Source organism: Setaria viridis, chromosome 7, assembly GCF_005286985.2.
Source record: "Setaria viridis chromosome 7, Setaria_viridis_v4.0, whole genome shotgun sequence".
Classification (NCBI taxonomy): domain Eukaryota; kingdom Viridiplantae; phylum Streptophyta; class Magnoliopsida; order Poales; family Poaceae; genus Setaria; species Setaria viridis.
The window spans coordinates 8,940,434-8,957,465 of record NC_048269.2 but is presented as its reverse complement, the minus strand read 5'-3'; the positions used below and the strand labels follow the sequence as shown (position 1 = coordinate 8,957,465).

Below are 17,032 nucleotides of genomic sequence, written 5' to 3'. Positions count from 1 at the left end.
ATAGGAGTAGCTGTCCCAATAGAACTTTAGTTGATGCATGTGCTCCCAATCTTCAGTTAGATGGATGGATTCTTTTTTCTTTTTGCGGTGGTACTATCATTTTTCAATAGCATGTTCTATCTTTTTTTACTGCTAGATTGACAAATCTGGGGTAACAAATTATTACACTATCACTTCACTACTGATAGACTTTATAGGTAACAGTAGCGTTGGCGTGTTTCGGTGCCTTCTGGGCCAGCGTGCGCGATCCAGCGGGGTGCGGCACTAGGGCTGGACGTGCTGGGCTGCTGGCTGACCTCATTTGTTCACGGACATCTCCCACGCCACGATTTATCAATACTATAAAGAATCCAGCGAATTGATGTTAATTCTCACCTAGAGTAAGGTCCCACCGTCCAAATGTTCCTCTCACGGAAGGTCCACCCATCAGCTCGTCGTCCTGCGTTTTAAATCCCGCCCGCACCCATTTTTTTACGATGCGTCCTTTTTTTTTTCTACCCGCCAGCCCGTGGCAACTGTGTGTAGTGTTTCCTTCTGCCCCTCAAATCACTTCGTTGATTGAAAGCACCAATTCAACGATTATTCCCAAACAATCAGGCAGTGCCTTCCTTCTTTTCTAATCCTGGTCTCCTGTACTTTCCCCTAATCCCCTGCCTCGTGATTCCGCCACCCTCCAGGCGCAGGCGCCGCCGCTGCCCGCGTCCCGACCTCCTCCGGCCCACGCTCGCGCCGCGCCCCCCAGGCATACCTCGATCTGCTACGGGCGCCGTTCGCGGGGGAGGTCCACCTCGAGATCCACCGGGCGCCGTCCGCGAGGGAGACAACCCATCGGACGTCTACGCCGCCGCCGCCGCCGCGTCGTGGTCGTGGCGCTGGAGGACTGGGGATGGCCGTCGCCGCCGCCGCCGCCTCCTGTCCACCAATCATGCATCCGTCAATCGTGCGATCCCCGGGCTTCGCCACCGTCACCGTCGGCGTGGCGCCCGAGCAGGCCAACGGCCTGGCGCTCTGCCGCGGCGACACGAACGCGTCCACCTGCGCCGCCTGCGTCGCGGCGGCGTTCCGGGAAGCGAAGCAGACCTGCCCCTTCGACAAGGGCACCAACATCCTCCGGGACGCCTGCAACCTCCAATTCGCCGGCAGGCAGTTCCTTGATTTTCTCAGACCGGACCAGTGGATCGTCCAGGAGCTGGTGTAATGTGTTATCGGCTCCGGAAAAATTCCTACTTTTCTGCATCGATTTCTCCCAGATTGAGAGGCGCTTCTTACAAATTTGTGAACTTTTTGCCAGTCCTGGTATCGACACGGCCGTGGCGAGCGTCAATGCCTTGGATGCCTGGTTCTGCACCGCCGTCACTGGGATCTTCACCGCCATGATCAACAGCGCGGTGGCGGCGACCAACTCGACGAGGAAGTACTTCACCACGGCGGAGATGGCCTTCAACCCCAAGATCTACGGGCTGGCGCAGTGCGCGTCGGACCTGACGCCGGACTAGTGTCGGGGTTGCCTTGGGTACATCCAGTCGGAAATCATGGCGCGGCACATGGACGGCCGGCCCCAGAGCAACGTAGGTGCGCTGGTGTGGTGTTTGCTGAGGTACAGCGTGCTGTCGCCGGTCTACGAGGCTCGGGTGATGCTGCAGCTTGCCGCACCGCCGGAACCACCATCAGCGGCCACGCCTTCACCTGCTACTCCAGAATCTGGAGCAGGTGGTAGTACACTCAATTCTTGTTTTCCTCTAAATAAAGCAACAATTCTTTCATTTATCATTTCGAAATAGGTCCTTTTAACTCTCAAATGCTGTCAAAATTTACCGAACTGTACAATCCTGAGTTCCTCACAATTTACCGAACACTTCAAGGATGTACTGCTTGAAATTCATGTTTGGGTGTATGCAGGGAGGAAAGAGATTACAGCTGGAGTCTCGGTGGGCATCGCCAGTTTTGTTGTGTTTATGTTGATTCTTTCAGTCTTTTTCTTCCTTCGCTTTAGGCGAATGATTAAGGCGACAAAGAAGGATCATCATGAGTAGCAATCTGGTCACGATCCTGATTTGATTTTTTTTTTCTTTCCTTACACAATTCTTTTCATATGGCACCAGCACCGAAGAAAATAGGGAACCCGCAATGCACGGTCTTTGATTTGATATCGTTGCAAGAGGCGACTGAACACTTCTCGGAAAAGAATAAGCTTGGAGAAGGTGGTTTCGGTACTGTATACAAGGTAAGAATTGAGAGAGGACTCAACGGGAAAACAGATACGGTGCATCGTGCCTTCTGAAGGATAATTTGTTTCGATGGTAGGGGATACTCTCTGATGGTGAAGATATAGCAGTCAAGACACTTTTAGGAAGAACCCGGCATGCATTGCATCAGCTACACAATGAGATCCAGGTACTGGCAAAGCTTCAGCACAAGAACCTTGTTAGATTACTGGGTTATTGCTTGCATCAGAATGATACACTGCTCGTATATGAATACATCAAGAACAGGAGCCTCGACAGCATTCTATTCAGTACTTTCCTCTCCATTCACTCTCCAATGTATACTCTTGAGTGGCCTAGGTACTTCGTCAGACCATTGCTGTCGTGGAATTTTGGCACAAAACAGTGGCGGCTTCAAACAGGTTAGCTTTTATCCATCATTGCTTCAATGGTTAAATCGACCTGATAGTGTGAACTAGCAAACAAAATGCGGCTTGATGCTTACTCATGGCATGAAACTTTCTATTCTTATCAATAGGCTTAACATCCTCCTGACGTGCCTTATGGATGATACTCAAAAAGATTTGTAGGTAACTATCTGTTTTTTTGGGTGTTTTAAACATGTGGGAGGAAAGAGCGTGTCCTGATTCAATCAATGGATTAATTTTGACATCAGTCTGATTGCTGCCTAGGCGACGCCTTTAAAACCATGGTTTAAGTTTCCTCTTATGTAGAACAATTGTAATAATCTGTGCTGGTACAAAATTTGGACATATCAATCTTCAATGAAAAAAATCATGAACCTTTCCTTTACGTTGCAGAAGCTCAGCGTTGACAAGGAGATCTTCGTGGGTGACCTTAAGAAGGGCGAGGTCACCAAAGGTCTGTCCTTTTGTGTCGTTCTTTGACGGATCGGTATTCTGAAAGATTTGATTCTGATGTGTAGGTCTGTACCAGGGGAAGCCGGATGCTACCATCTCCTTCAGTGACAACGATTTCCTTGTAATTGCCAGCGGCAAGACGAACCCACAGATTGCGTTTATCCGGTTAGGGGATCAAAAAACATGCCATTGCTTTTTCATTCAAGTTCAGGATATTTGGGAATTGGGAGCTTTTTGCTGATGAGTTCTGTTGCTGTGCAGAGGAGCTATTAAGATCAAGGGGAGCATCAGCGCCGCGCAGAAGTTCACCCCTGACATATTCCCCTAGCCAGCGAAGCTGTAGGACGTCATATTGTATTATTTAGTCACGGTTGGATAATAAGGTTTGCAGGCTTCAACCACTGTGTACCTGATAGGATGAGTGGTATTGAACAACACACAATCATCTGACCTTTATCAGTGGAATTTGGATAATGACTTGGTTAATCTATCAGTTAAACAGTACTACACAATTTTAAGCTATTCTGTATATGTGCTGTTTTTTTCTCTGCATTATTCTTCTTTAGCTAATTTTTTTCTTTTTTTTCACCGCTCTTGAACTGCCAACAGCACACGACGACGAGGGTGCCGAAGTCGGCTGCAGTGCGTGAAACCATGGAGCTCAGCAGCTTGGGTCCAAGGAGGGCGATCTTCTCTGTGTGGATCCATGGAGGGCGATCTTCTCTGCGTGGATCTTCTCCACCAACGGTTAAATACGGTCAATAAAGTGTGCCTTATTAGAGTTAAATTTGTGTTCTTTTATGATGTCATCAAAGAGCTAATGAGAGCACCACTGCTTCTGCTTTGTTGTTCAGGCTGACAGGAACGCTCAAGGTTATATATCCTACTACAGATAACAAGGTTTTATGGACATAATGCATCTTTACAGTGTCTATGTATTATAGCGTCCCCATCAGAAGGCAGGAAGCACTTTTGCTGCTGTAATTCAACTGGTTCTGGGCCATTTCTTCATTTCCCCACATATCAATAATTCTAACCATGCTCCTATTAGCTTATGCAAGCACCTTAAATCAGGGACCGGCAATATACTGCCTACCCCTATTTTGTTTTTTCTAAACATTGGTGATCTTTGGTCTCTTAGACAACAATTGCCTTGCCTACATGAGATGCTACTGTTATGTACTACATTTTGTGTATGTGTGATACTATAGTCAATTGTGCCTTGCAAATCAACACATAAAGTCTTTCAAATCTGAATAATTAGTTTCGCAGCCAAATTTATGGTTACAAACTATTTCATAGATTTGCCTGGACCTTTAAAAAGCTACACTCAAATACAACCATTAAGGCATACTATCTACACTAATGCACTAATCCTTGTCATTTGAGTTCTTCATCTGGTGTTACTTGCTGCATCTTGTCATTTGACTGAGTAAATTTTTGTATTTCGGACCACGATTTGATGCTCAGATAATGCTGCTGATGCAGGATGCACACGGGTTTTATAGGTCACTGCTGCTGCTGCTGCTGCTGGGTTCATGTTCTTGTCTTTAGTGCTTCTTTGTTTTTTCTGCTATCTCCGGTGGTAGGTGATATCTTTACTAGCCTTGCAAAATGGCAATACTGCTTTGTGTGCCCAAGAGCGCCTGAAGATAAATTTCTATTTTTTAATTTTTGTCACACTAGTCAATTTTTAATTTCTTCCAGTACTATGATGGTTCCTATGTTACAAATACATGTTCATTGGGTCACATTAGTGCAATGGTTTCCTTGCTTGATGCATATCAATTGCACTAATAAGGAGGGATAGGTATTTCTGAGCATATTTATTTCTTGTTAACTTACCAAAGATTTATTTAATTTTCCTTAGCATTAGATATTTATATTAAAGGGAGCACCTATCAAACAATGGTTGATGGCCGCTTGGCAAGGTTAGAAACTGATTTCGTTCCTTTTTTATAGTTTGCTCTCAATATGAATTAGCAATTGCTTTTTGGATTAGCAGCAATGTGCATCTTTGAATATGATGGCTCATTCTTTTTTGATTGTGCAGATGTTTTATTATGGGCTGGGTGGTTTGTAAAGATTTCTGAATCTTGTTTGAGGAAGAAGGCAGAAGCTTTACCTCTATATGGATGTGTGTTTCTAAATTTAGCTGTTTTGTTTTGGTATGCTTATTGGGATGGGGACATTATTCAGCCTATGCATCTTTTTCAAAGTACATGTTCAATCTGGACATATGAACTATTGTAATGAGCATTGAGTTGAGTTGTCGATGAGGCAAAGAATCAAATTGGAACAATATTCGAAATATTCCCTAGACATTTGAATAGAGCATGAATTACTTCCAAACACATTTTCTTTTGGATATATGTGTTCATTCAAGGTAGCAACGCTTAATTTCCTTGTATTAATATTTGTCTGCCATCAACCGAACCAGAACCACAAGGTAATTAAGCCAAATCGACCTGACCTTTCTTGCAGTAATTAGAATGATGTCATTATAGTTTCAGCTAATTCGTAGTACGTAGGAGACTCCTCAGTTTTGTTTGCGGCGACTTAAAGCCCCAGGGCAGTAATGTTACCTGTGATCGGTGAATTGAAAATATAACATTGTGTTGCTTCAAAATTGGGTTTCCAGTTGCTTTTGTTTATCGTTTTATTCTTTTTTTCAAAATTTTCTAACTTAAGTTCTTTTAAAACACAAATGGGAGAGTAAAGTGGTAGCACGGTTACAATTTACAAACGGTAGAAAAAAATCTGAGCCCTTGCTCTGGATTAGCTGGTTGGGGAAGGAGGATCTGTCTGGAATTCTAGGTGATTGGGGGAAGGAAGATGTGCAGTACTGGAAAGCATTGATTGACACAAATTCATCTGAACTCCTTTTTTGTTACACGAAATTGTCTCCACTCGACAAGACAAGATGGGTTGTCATACTGTGGTAGACATGAATGCCAGCTTAGGACGGTAGACACAATCACACAAACTTCTTTACCTGTTATCCTACCACTGCTAGAAAAAATGATCTCTCGTTCCGATATATAGTGCCGGTCATATTTGGATCCGGTACTAAAGGAGGCATTAGTACCAGATCCAAGTTTGGGATTCCGCGGAGGAAGTACCGGTTGGATCTCCCAACCGGTACTACAGAGTTTCCCATAAATATTTTCCTGTCTACTCCTCCCACAGCATGCCTTATCTCCTCCTCAGCACCAACGCACGCTTATCTCCTCCTGCCTCCCCCTCCCTCTCTCCTCTCTCGCACTCTCTCTCTCTCTCTCTCTCTCTCTCTCTCTCTCTCTCACCGGAGCAAGAGCGGTGGCACCCCCTCCTCCTGCCTCCCCTCCTGTCGGCTAGGCACCCCTGGGCCCACCAGAAGATTTATGGACCCACTCAAGGGAACGTATCCGAAACCTACTCATACATGAAGACTACTCCGCAGGACACGTAGACTTCATCTGCTCCCCGAAGACTAGTCAGGTCAGAAGGAAACTACTCTACCGAGTTAGAGTAGGATTCTGTAAAACGTACTCGACTAGGACTCATACAATCTGTCCTGTAACCCTACTCTCCCGACTATATAAGGGCAGGCAGGGACCCCTTCCAGAAAAAAAAACAAAGAACAAGTTCAATACAATCTACACACAGGACGTAGGGTATTGCGCGATCTAGCGGTTCGAACCTGTCTAAATCGTGTTCCTTGCGTCACCATCGACTCCTTGATTCTCGACGACACTTACCGCACAAAAGACCACCTTGAGTACTCCCTAGGCGGGTTGTCGGTCTAAAACACCGACAGCTGGCGCGCCAAGTAGGGGCAGTCGCCGAGTTTCTCCACACGAGATCGATGGCACCAGTCATCATCAAGCCCGCTTTCTCTTTTGAGACGGGCGCAACCTTCGTCTTCGGCTCCTGGCTTTGCATCACTGACAGCGCTGGATCCTTTCAACGCCGCATCATCAGCAACCAGGAAAAGAAGCGTCTCGACGAGAATTTTCTTCAAGAAACAAAGAATCCCGCCGAGAAAATCCAAAAATTCAACATCAACGACATCGAGTTCAACTACGGCTTGGACTCGACCTCGACTCGAACTAGCTCGCACAGGCTGACGCCCAAGTTATCCCGCAAGTCGATTTCAACTCAAAGTTGATTCCCGCATGGACTCTGCAACACAGCCGTGGTCCATCGAGGTTTCCTCACTCGAATCCAATCCGAACTCGAGTCAGTCAAGGACTGCGACTATGACTCGGACTACGTCCAAGAGATCCCTTTATCAGGCCTAGCTCAAGGCTTAGTAATTACTTCAACTCCACAGGGAAGATTCATTTATTGGCCTGGGATGAAGCCATCTTTCCTAGCCTAAGATTACGAGTCACGCCTTGTCTCTCACATAGACAACCTCCCGTATCAAGAGGGCGTCCCGCTTACTTCAACACACGAGGAAGGAAGCACTACAAAGATTGCAACATCGAGCTTCGGAAGCTACTACCCGGACAGAGAAATCTTTATCATCACATCACAAAACAACGACGCGGGTGCTAACCTCTAGAGAACTCCTCGACGCGTTCCACAACTCGATGACATTTCACAAGACGAATCATCAGCTAACGCCCCGCAAGAAAAAACTTCTGAACAAAGAAATCAAAGAAGAGCACGCAATGCTGCCCGAGCAGATCATCGCCGACTACTAGCTACAAACATTCATATCATAAACCTCGAAAGAGCATTCGACGCAGTGCAAGCTTGAGAGCTCAACACTCCACTCGCAGCAATTGCCTCAATCAATCTCATATCAACCCTCATAGCTCATGATAGAGACAATGAATTAATAGCACAACTCGCGAAACGGGGCAACGGGTTAATAGCACAACTCGCAGAACAAGCCTACAAACTACTCGATAAAAAATCTCCAATCCCATCTACTTCTCACAACTCGACCCACCAAGACGGCAGCAGAGACGTCGCAGTCCACAGTGGCCATCGCGAGGCTCCAAGAAACAGTAACGAAGTAGTCAACCAACCAAGGCAGCATAGCCAAAGGCAAAATAGAGATGAACGTGAGTCCCCAAGGTGAAATAGGGATGCAGGAGAGGCTAGTTGCACTAATTCTGCAAAGAGCCCTCACCACCGCAGAACTGATCGCGAAGCCTCAATTTTCAGCGACCTAAGAGAGGTAATTAATAACAACCGTCACCGCGAACGTGAAGTCGATGACTATAACCATTTTCCCGCCTTTACCGCATGGGTAATGAAGACTAAACTACCTAAGAAGTTTAAGCCAACAGGGATCACCAAGTATGATGGCAAGCAAGATCCAGTCCAATGGCTACGATGCTACTCACTAGCAGTACAAGCAACCAAGGGCAACGATGACACAAAGGTCATTCACTTCCCTATATGCATGGTACCCGCACCGTTAACATGGCTCGAGTCACTCAAACTCAAATCGACCGACTCCTGGGAAGACTTGACGAAGGCTTTCACCAATAATTACACGGGCTCCATGTCCCGCCCAGGCAACAAAATTGATCTAAGCCAAATCAAACAGAAAGAAAGCGAGACACTCCGCGACTATCTACGCCATTTCTTTGAAAAGAAGGCTACAATAGTCGACATTTCAGAAACAGACGTCATCGAGTGCTTTCAAAACGGCCTCTATGATTGTAGAACATACCAAGACTTTGGAAGATGTCGTCCAGTTACCGTCAAAGATCTCAAAATCATGGTGCAACAATGGGCAGATGAAGAAGACAAAGAGCATGAGAGATTCAGCTCTCATCACAACCGCGGTCGCGACAACAATAACAACAATCATGAACAAGACAGAAAATGAAAGAATGATACTCGAAACAACTACTCGGGTAATCAGAATCGCAAATGCAAACCCAACAACACTGTCACAGCTATGACCAACTCAGGCAAGAAAGGGTCATACAAACGCAATGATGGGCCCTCCTTCACCGAGTTACTCAAGAAACAATGCCAATGGCATCCAAACAGCAAACACTCGGCGATTGATTGCTACAGCATGCACTGAGTAATGCAAGAATTACCCGCATCACCCCCTCCCGAAGACATTGGTTAGAAGAAGGACAAGGGTAAAGGCAAGGTAAATAAAGATGATGAGGGTGAAGGCCAGTTTCAGACTGCCTCTAAAACGGTCAACGTCATTTTTGTCCCGGGTACCGCATCCAAGCGGTCCAATAAGCTAGTACTCAGAGAGATTATGGCCATCGAGCCAGCAGCTCCCACAGCACTCAAATGGTCTAAGGAGCCCATAACTTTCAGCAGAAAGGACCAATGGACAAGTTTCTCAGAACTAGGCCGATTCCCTCTAGTACTCGACCCTGTCGTTGCAGGTTCAAGACTTACTAAAGTACTCATCAACGACGGAAGCGGACTCAATGTCATTTTTGCCAAGACACTAAGAAAAATGTGCCTCAACATCATAGACATGCTTACTCCAACGGACTTCCTCTTTTACGGGATTGTCCCAGGAAATGCGGCCATACCGCTAGGACAAGTCGTCCTACCAGTCACTTTCGGTACCAAGGAACATTATCATACAGAGTACATCAGGTTCGAGGTAGCCGATTTTGAAACTTCTTACTACGCCATACTCGGGAGGCCAGCCCTGACCAAGTTTATGGCTATACCACACTACGTTTACCTGGTACTCAAGATGCCAAGACCTCAGGCCGAGTTGACACGACGGGGAGACCTAAGGTGATCGTACGAGTGCGACACAAGCTGTAGAAATCGTAGCGACTTCTCAAGCACCCAGCCTCATGCAACAAGTCTTCTCAGCTTCAATGAAACTCAGCCCCATGAAACTCAAGATCCCAGAAAACAAGTCGAGACCAACTAAGGTGAAACCAGCAAGCGAGAAGGACTTCAAAGCCATCGATCTCCAGACTGGTGACTCATCCAAAACAGCCCTGATTGGAATAGGGCTAGATTCTAAATAGAAAAATACGCTCATCAGCTTTCTTTAGGCTAACCACGACATCTTCGCTTGGAAGCCAGCTGGCATGCCCGGTGTGCCCAAGGAGCTGATTGAGCATTCACTAAACGTCGACCCCAAAGCCACCCCAAAAAGACAACGACTACAAAGGTTCACCCAGGACAGAAGAGGTGCAATAAAAAATGAGCTAGCCAAACTACTCACAGCAGGGTTTATCAAAGAGGTTTTCCATCTTGATTGGCTAGCCAACCCTGTACTCGTGCGCAAGAAAAATAATGAGTGGAGGATGTGCGTCGATTACACAGGCCTCAACAAGCATTGCCCAAAGGACCCCTTTGGACTACCCAGGATCGACCAAGTAGTCGACTCCACAGCTGGGTGCGCTTTGCTCTGCTTTCTGGACTGCTACTCAGGCTATCATCAGATAGCCTTTAAAGAAGAGGATCAAGCCAAAATAGCTTTCATCACCCCGTTTGGTGCATTTTGCTACTAAACAATGTCTTTTGGGCTAAAAAATGCAGGTGCGACTTATCAACGTGCCATCTAGATGTGTTTCAAGAAGCAACTACACCGCAACGTAGAAACTTATGTAGACGACGTAGTCATCAAAACAAGAAATTCGGATGATCTAGTCGCAGACTTAGAAGAAACCTTTGCAAGTCTAGGAGCTTTCCGGTGGAAACTCAACCCTACCAAATGCGTTTTCGGTGTACCTTCAGGAAAAATTACTCGGATTCATCATTAGCCACCGTGGCATTGAGGCCAACCTAGAGAAAATATCTGCCATCATAAATATGCAAGCTCCAGCTGGCATCAAGGATGTGCAGAAGCTTATAGGATGCATGGCAGCCCTTAATTGATTCATCTCAAGACTTGAAGAACGCGGATTACCCTTCTTCAAGCTACTCAAATGATAGGACAAGTTTCAATGGACAGAGGAGGCAGATAGAGCCTTGACACAACTCAAGGACTTCTTGTCAAAACCACCAATCCTCATGGCTCCATCTCCAGATGAAGACTTGCTCCTATACATAGCTGCTGCTACTCATGTTGTCGGCACAGCAATAGTCGTCGAAAGGTCTGAATCTGGCCACGTCTACAAAGTCCAGAGATCCGTCTACTTCATCAGTGAAGTACTCTCGGACTCCAAAACTCGGTACCCACCGGTACAAAAGCTACTCTACGCAATCCTGCTTATTTCACGGAAGCTGCGATATTAGTTTCAAGAACACAGCATATCTGTCATCACCGACTTCCCGCTCGGTGAAATCCTTCACAATAGGGATGCAATGGGTAGAATCTCCAAATGGGCGGTAGAACTCAGAGCTCTATCTCTAGACTTCAAACCCAGAACAGCTATCAAATCCCAAGCTCTGGTCGACTTCATGGCAAAGTGGAGGGGAAAACAAAGTACCAACACCAATCGAAAGGCCAGAACACTAGGTTATGTACTTCGATGGTTCCCTCAAACTTGAAGGCGCCAGTGCAGGAGTACTCTTGATTTCTCCAAAGGGTAAACAACTCAAATACGTTCTCCAGATCTTTTGGGAAGTCTCAAACAACGAAGCCGAGTACGAAGCACTACTACATGGTCTTCGTCTCGCAATATCACTCGCAATCAAACAACTACTAGTATATGGTGACTTGCTAGTCGTCATTAACCAAGTCAATGATGAATGGGATCGCAACAAGGAAAATATGGATGCCTACTACAAGGAAGTCCACCAATCTAGAGAACAAGTTCTCAGGCCTTGAGTTTCACCACGTCATCCATAACAACAACATAGCTGCTGATGTGTTATCAAAAATTGGCTCAACTCGTGTAGAAGTTCCAGCAGGGATTTTTGTACACGAACTTTGCAAGCCCTCCATACCTGAACAAGTTACTCCAAAAACTACCAACACCAAACTCCACAACCCAACCGAGAAATCATGATGATCGAAGTTGACTGGAGATCACCGTTCATCGACTACATCAAAGAACAAAAGCTACCATTTGACAAGAACCAAATTGAACAAGTCTCACGATGAGGAAAGAGCTATGTTCTAGTCGGAGATAAGCTCTACAAAAGGAGCGCATCTTCAGGGATACTCATGAAATGTGTCACCCGAGAATAAAGCCAAGAAATCTTGGAAGAAATACACAAAGGAATTTGTGGCAATCACGCATCTTCGCGAACGATTGTAGGCAAAGCTTTTAGAGCAGGCTTCTAATGGCCCATGGCACCGGCCGACACGAAACAGCTAGTTCGCAGATGCCAAGGCTGCCAATTCTTTGCCAAGCAACAACATGTCCCCGCCTACAAGCTCATCACAATACCTCCAACATGGCCTTTTGCATGCTGGGGGCTTGACATGATAGGTCCACTCCCAACTGCGCCAGGAGGGTTCAATCGAGTACTCATAGTCATCGACAAGTTCACCAAGTAAATTGAAGTCAAACCCATCACTTGCCCCAAGGCAGACGAGTCCTTGACTTCCTGGATGAAATTGTACATCGCTACAGCTTCCCCAATAGAATCATCACTGATTTGGGATCTAACTTCAACAATCACGACTTCTGGGAATATTGTGAGAACAGCGGAATTGACATACGATACGTTTCCGTCGCTCACCCAAGGGCCAACGGCCAAGTCGAGTGTGCCAACGGCATGTTACTCGAAGCTCTCAAGAAAAGGTTGCACGACATCGGCAACACGAAAGGAGGCAAATGGCTCAAAGAACTATCCAATGTTCTTTGAGGACTACGCACTCAACCATGCAAGCCTACTGGGCACTCTCCCTACTTTCTCATATACAGGTCAGAGGCCATCCTCCCTGCAAACGTCATATGGAAATGTCCCATAGTTGAGCAATATGATGAAGGAGTATTAGAAAAAAACAAGGCGCCTAGACCTAGACAGTCTGGAAGAAACAAGATGCGCAGCACTGGTTCAGTCAGCCAGATACCTTGATGGGCTATGATGCTATCACAATCGTAATGTCAAAGAGCGTTCCTTCAATGTGGGTGACATGGTCCTTAAACACATCAAAGACACATTAGGGCTGCACAAACTCAACTTGCCATGGGAAGGTCCCTACGTCATATCCAAGGTCACAGGGCCTAGATTGTACCGGTTACAGGAACTCTCAGGCGAGGAAATACAAAACTCTTGGAATATAGAGCACCTGTGTCACTATTACCCATAAGAAGACTACAGGACATGTACTCGGGTCTCCACCTACATTAAAACAATAAAGTCCTTTGGCAAACACTATCTTTGCCTCCACTTGAGCTCTTCAGCTCTGCGAGCCCCAGCGCTCCACTTTTGACTTGATTCCACCAAGTTTCTTCGAGTTATCACAACTCGCCGGCTATTCACAACCACTCGAGCTCTCCAGCCTCGCGAGCCCCAGTGCTCCGCTTTTGACTTGATTCCACCAAGCCTCTTCGAGTTATCACAACTCGTTGGCTATTCATAGCCACTCGAGCTTTCCAGCTCTGCGAGCCCCAGCACTCCACTCCCGACTTGTTTCCATCAAGTCTTTGAGTTATCACAACTCATCGGCTATTCACAACCTCTCGAGCTATTGAGCTCTATAGAGTTTCAACACTCTCTCACCAACTTATCCCTACAAGACTAAAGCGGCTTCACAAAGCCACGACTACGATGGTAGTCATTTTTACTCTTCAAAAGCATAAGACTGCCGCAATTATCAGACAAGTAGTACTCAAGCTTACTTCATAATTGCTTTCTTTGCATTAACGAAGCTCCACAGAGTTACATTCGACTACTCAATGAAATTAGGGTATACAAAATACAACACAATTGCACAACAATGACTGCAAGCAACTACCTACTGGCAGTTAGAATAGAAGTCCCAGGCTTTTACTACATCACAAGGATACACAGGCCTGGTGACTGCTCGACTACCAAGGTGCAAGCAGTGTCAAAAGGTAGGACCTGCGCACAAGGAAGCTACGCAATACACAGCCATACCCTGGTCCTTTCCCCTAACAACACCAGGAACTCCTTCACCGCGCTCCCTCGACAACAACAAAGATGAATCTTCAACGCAGGATCAGGAAGAAAAGCACCAGGAAGATGAAGTGCAGTACCCGAGCTGCTCCCTAGACAGCTTCAATGCACAGATCCTTACCGTATTCCACACCTCCACTTCTGATCAGGGAGCCGGATAAAGATCGTAGAGCTCATTATCCTTCACTCGTGAGTTCCAGTGCGGACTGAGCTGGATCGCGAGTTGCAAGATGAGGCACGCGGCAAACCCTCCTACGAGGATTCTTCTAGCATCACGGCTATCCCTATGAGCGTAGGAGTCTGTGGAGGGAAGGTGGCTGTAATCTACGAGGAATCTTCTAGCACCGGGGCGCTCATTGGAAGCTCTCTACTATCAAACAACAGCAACCTAAAGCAAGTCATCGCTATACTAAAGGGCATGATTCTAGTTGAGTACCCAGGGGCTTATTTATAGACGAAGGGCTGCAACTGCCAACTACTCGCAGTTACTGCTCGCTCGTGACAAACAGCTTGAAACGTTGACAAGGGTCAGACAGATGCCTTGACTTCACGCATGTGACAACACTGAAGCACAACGGACAAAAGTGAACAGTTCACCCGTGCATCTTCTCAAGTACAAGGCAATAATAGTCACAGTACCCTCAACAACAACTCCAATAATTGGAAACCACACCGGATACTTCGACTACTCGGTTACTCGAATTTGTTTTCTCGACTACAAAGTCAATCAACAAAAGACCATTGATCATAATTAGAATTCAATAAAGATTTACAAGACAATTGTTGGAGTACACCCACAAGTACTCGACAAAAAATACAACTCGAGTTCAAAGGACTATGATTCCTCCAAAGATATGAACTCGGTCATCCTTGCCGCAATGGGCTCAGCCTCCTCAAGATACTGCGCATAGCCATCCTCTGTGCAGTTCTGGGCAATTCCATCGCCAGCCGCCGACAAGTCTGCCGTCGGGTAATATGACTTGACTACTACAAGGACTTGCTTGCATACAATCTTACATAGTCCAGCAAATCTACCTAGAGAAGCTCTTAGTCTCTCAACTAGCGAGCAAGGCTCAGCGTCATCTTCGAGTGGAGCAATAGCGTTGACTACGTCCTGAGCAGCACTAGTCAATTCTTGGAGATCGCCTTCCAGCCTCTCAATAGTTCTACCAACGCTTCTGCAGGACACCATAGCCAACGCCAGCATCACTCCGTTCAGATTCTTTCTATCCCTCTCATGCTCAATGGTCGCCCGAGTTTCAGCCAATGCTGTCCTAAGATGGGCAGCCTCATCGGCTACCCGATCATGAGCATTTCTCCAATCAAGCAGTTGGCTACTTGCAGCGGCATCCTTACGTTTAAGCTTTGCGCCAAAACACCAGAGATCAGAATCTACGACTACGATCAAACATACTCAAAAAACTATGAGTACTAACCTTGATATCTCTGGTTCAGAGATCTATAGCGACTCTCCAATCGCTCCTAGAGGACTCCATGATCATTCTTCTCGATTGCAAAAGACTTTGCAGCCTCCTCATGAACCTTCAAGGAATCTGTAAGGCAGCAACACTCTTGCTCCAGTTGCGCTACCCACTGTGCAGCTTCACTGTGATCTTGAAGAGCCCGAGTATTTCTCTGGGTCTTATCATAAAGATCCTACAACAACACAACACAAGTATCAAGACTTGTCAAAACACAATTAGTCAAAGAAAATGGGTTACTCGCACCTGAAAGCTTTAGAAAGCTCTCTTAATCTTCGATTCTGGTGGCAGCTCGAGTACCGGACCCCCAGTGCTCTTGGCAACTTCAGGCTCCAGCTCTTCACCCACAACATACCAAGAAAAATCATGATTAACTACTAGATATAAGGGAGTTCCCCTTCAAAATGTCTCCACTCCAGTAACATACTTGTTGTGCCAACTTCACCTACTTCTATCGGAACCACTAGTGACAAGGCACCAACACCAGTCGCGCTCACAGTCGACGCAAATTCAGCCGTTGTAGGCGGCAAAACTCCAGAACTCTCGGGGATTGTTGGGCCCTCCACTGAGCGGATGACCTCCTGCAGCATGGATATAGTACGACCTAAATGACTTGTGTCTTCGATCTCAGGTGCTTCCTCCATAATGAAGTCGACTATGGGCCCAGAGAGGGTAGTCGGTGGACCAGCCTCCGTCCCCGTCTCCAGGGGAATAATGTCTTCAGCATTACTGGATCAATCAAGTCACACGATCAGCATATGTCTATAGAGTACAAAAATCATCAAACGGAAAGATTACACAAACCCTTACCAGGCTGATCGCAGTGGCAGACGAACACGCCTCTTCTCGGTTACCACTGGCTAGATACTCGACACCACAGGGGCTATGGGAGCAAGGTCCCCCGCTCTTTTGCCGAGTCCTGAAAGAACCAAGGTTGAGACTACGTACGCATGACTACCAGAATAGATCGCGTACTCACCACCGGCAATATCCTTAGACAACAAGGCGTCAGCAGCTACTCCCAGTGTCTTCACAGCATCTGCCAGCTCAGAAGCCGTGGCCTCATCACCTGATGGCTCAGCAGCCTGCCTGGGCGCTCCTAGCTCGGGCGCTACTGGTGCAAAGGCTACCTGCTCAGGGGCTACTGACCCTGAGATCAAAGGCAGCGCCTCCACAAGTGGCTCTTCAACAACCGCGACACTTGCAGCTGCGTCTCTGGCAATCATGACTACTTCATCAAAAGTAGCCTCATCATTGCCAAAGGTCAAGTCGACGGCCTTTTCAATACACAGACTAATGTCATCATTATTCTGCAAGTAATACGACTAAGTCAACAAGAAACTCAAAAGTACTTGAATGCAACGTGCAACTACGCACCTTGATACCCTGCGACCCCTCAGGGGTCAAACCCGAAGAATTCGCAGCATGCTGAGTAGCGGCTTTCTTTCGTACTACTCGACGTTTCTTAGCTGGAGGAGCAGAA

At 46.5% G+C, this 17,032-nt stretch overlaps 1 pseudogene; it reads left to right on the top strand.

The window, feature by feature from the left end:
- The first annotated feature begins 458 nt into the window (after positions 1-458).
- Positions 459-5,437, top strand: LOC117863911 (cysteine-rich receptor-like protein kinase 6; annotated as a pseudogene).
- Positions 5,438-17,032: the final 11,595 nt, after the last annotated feature.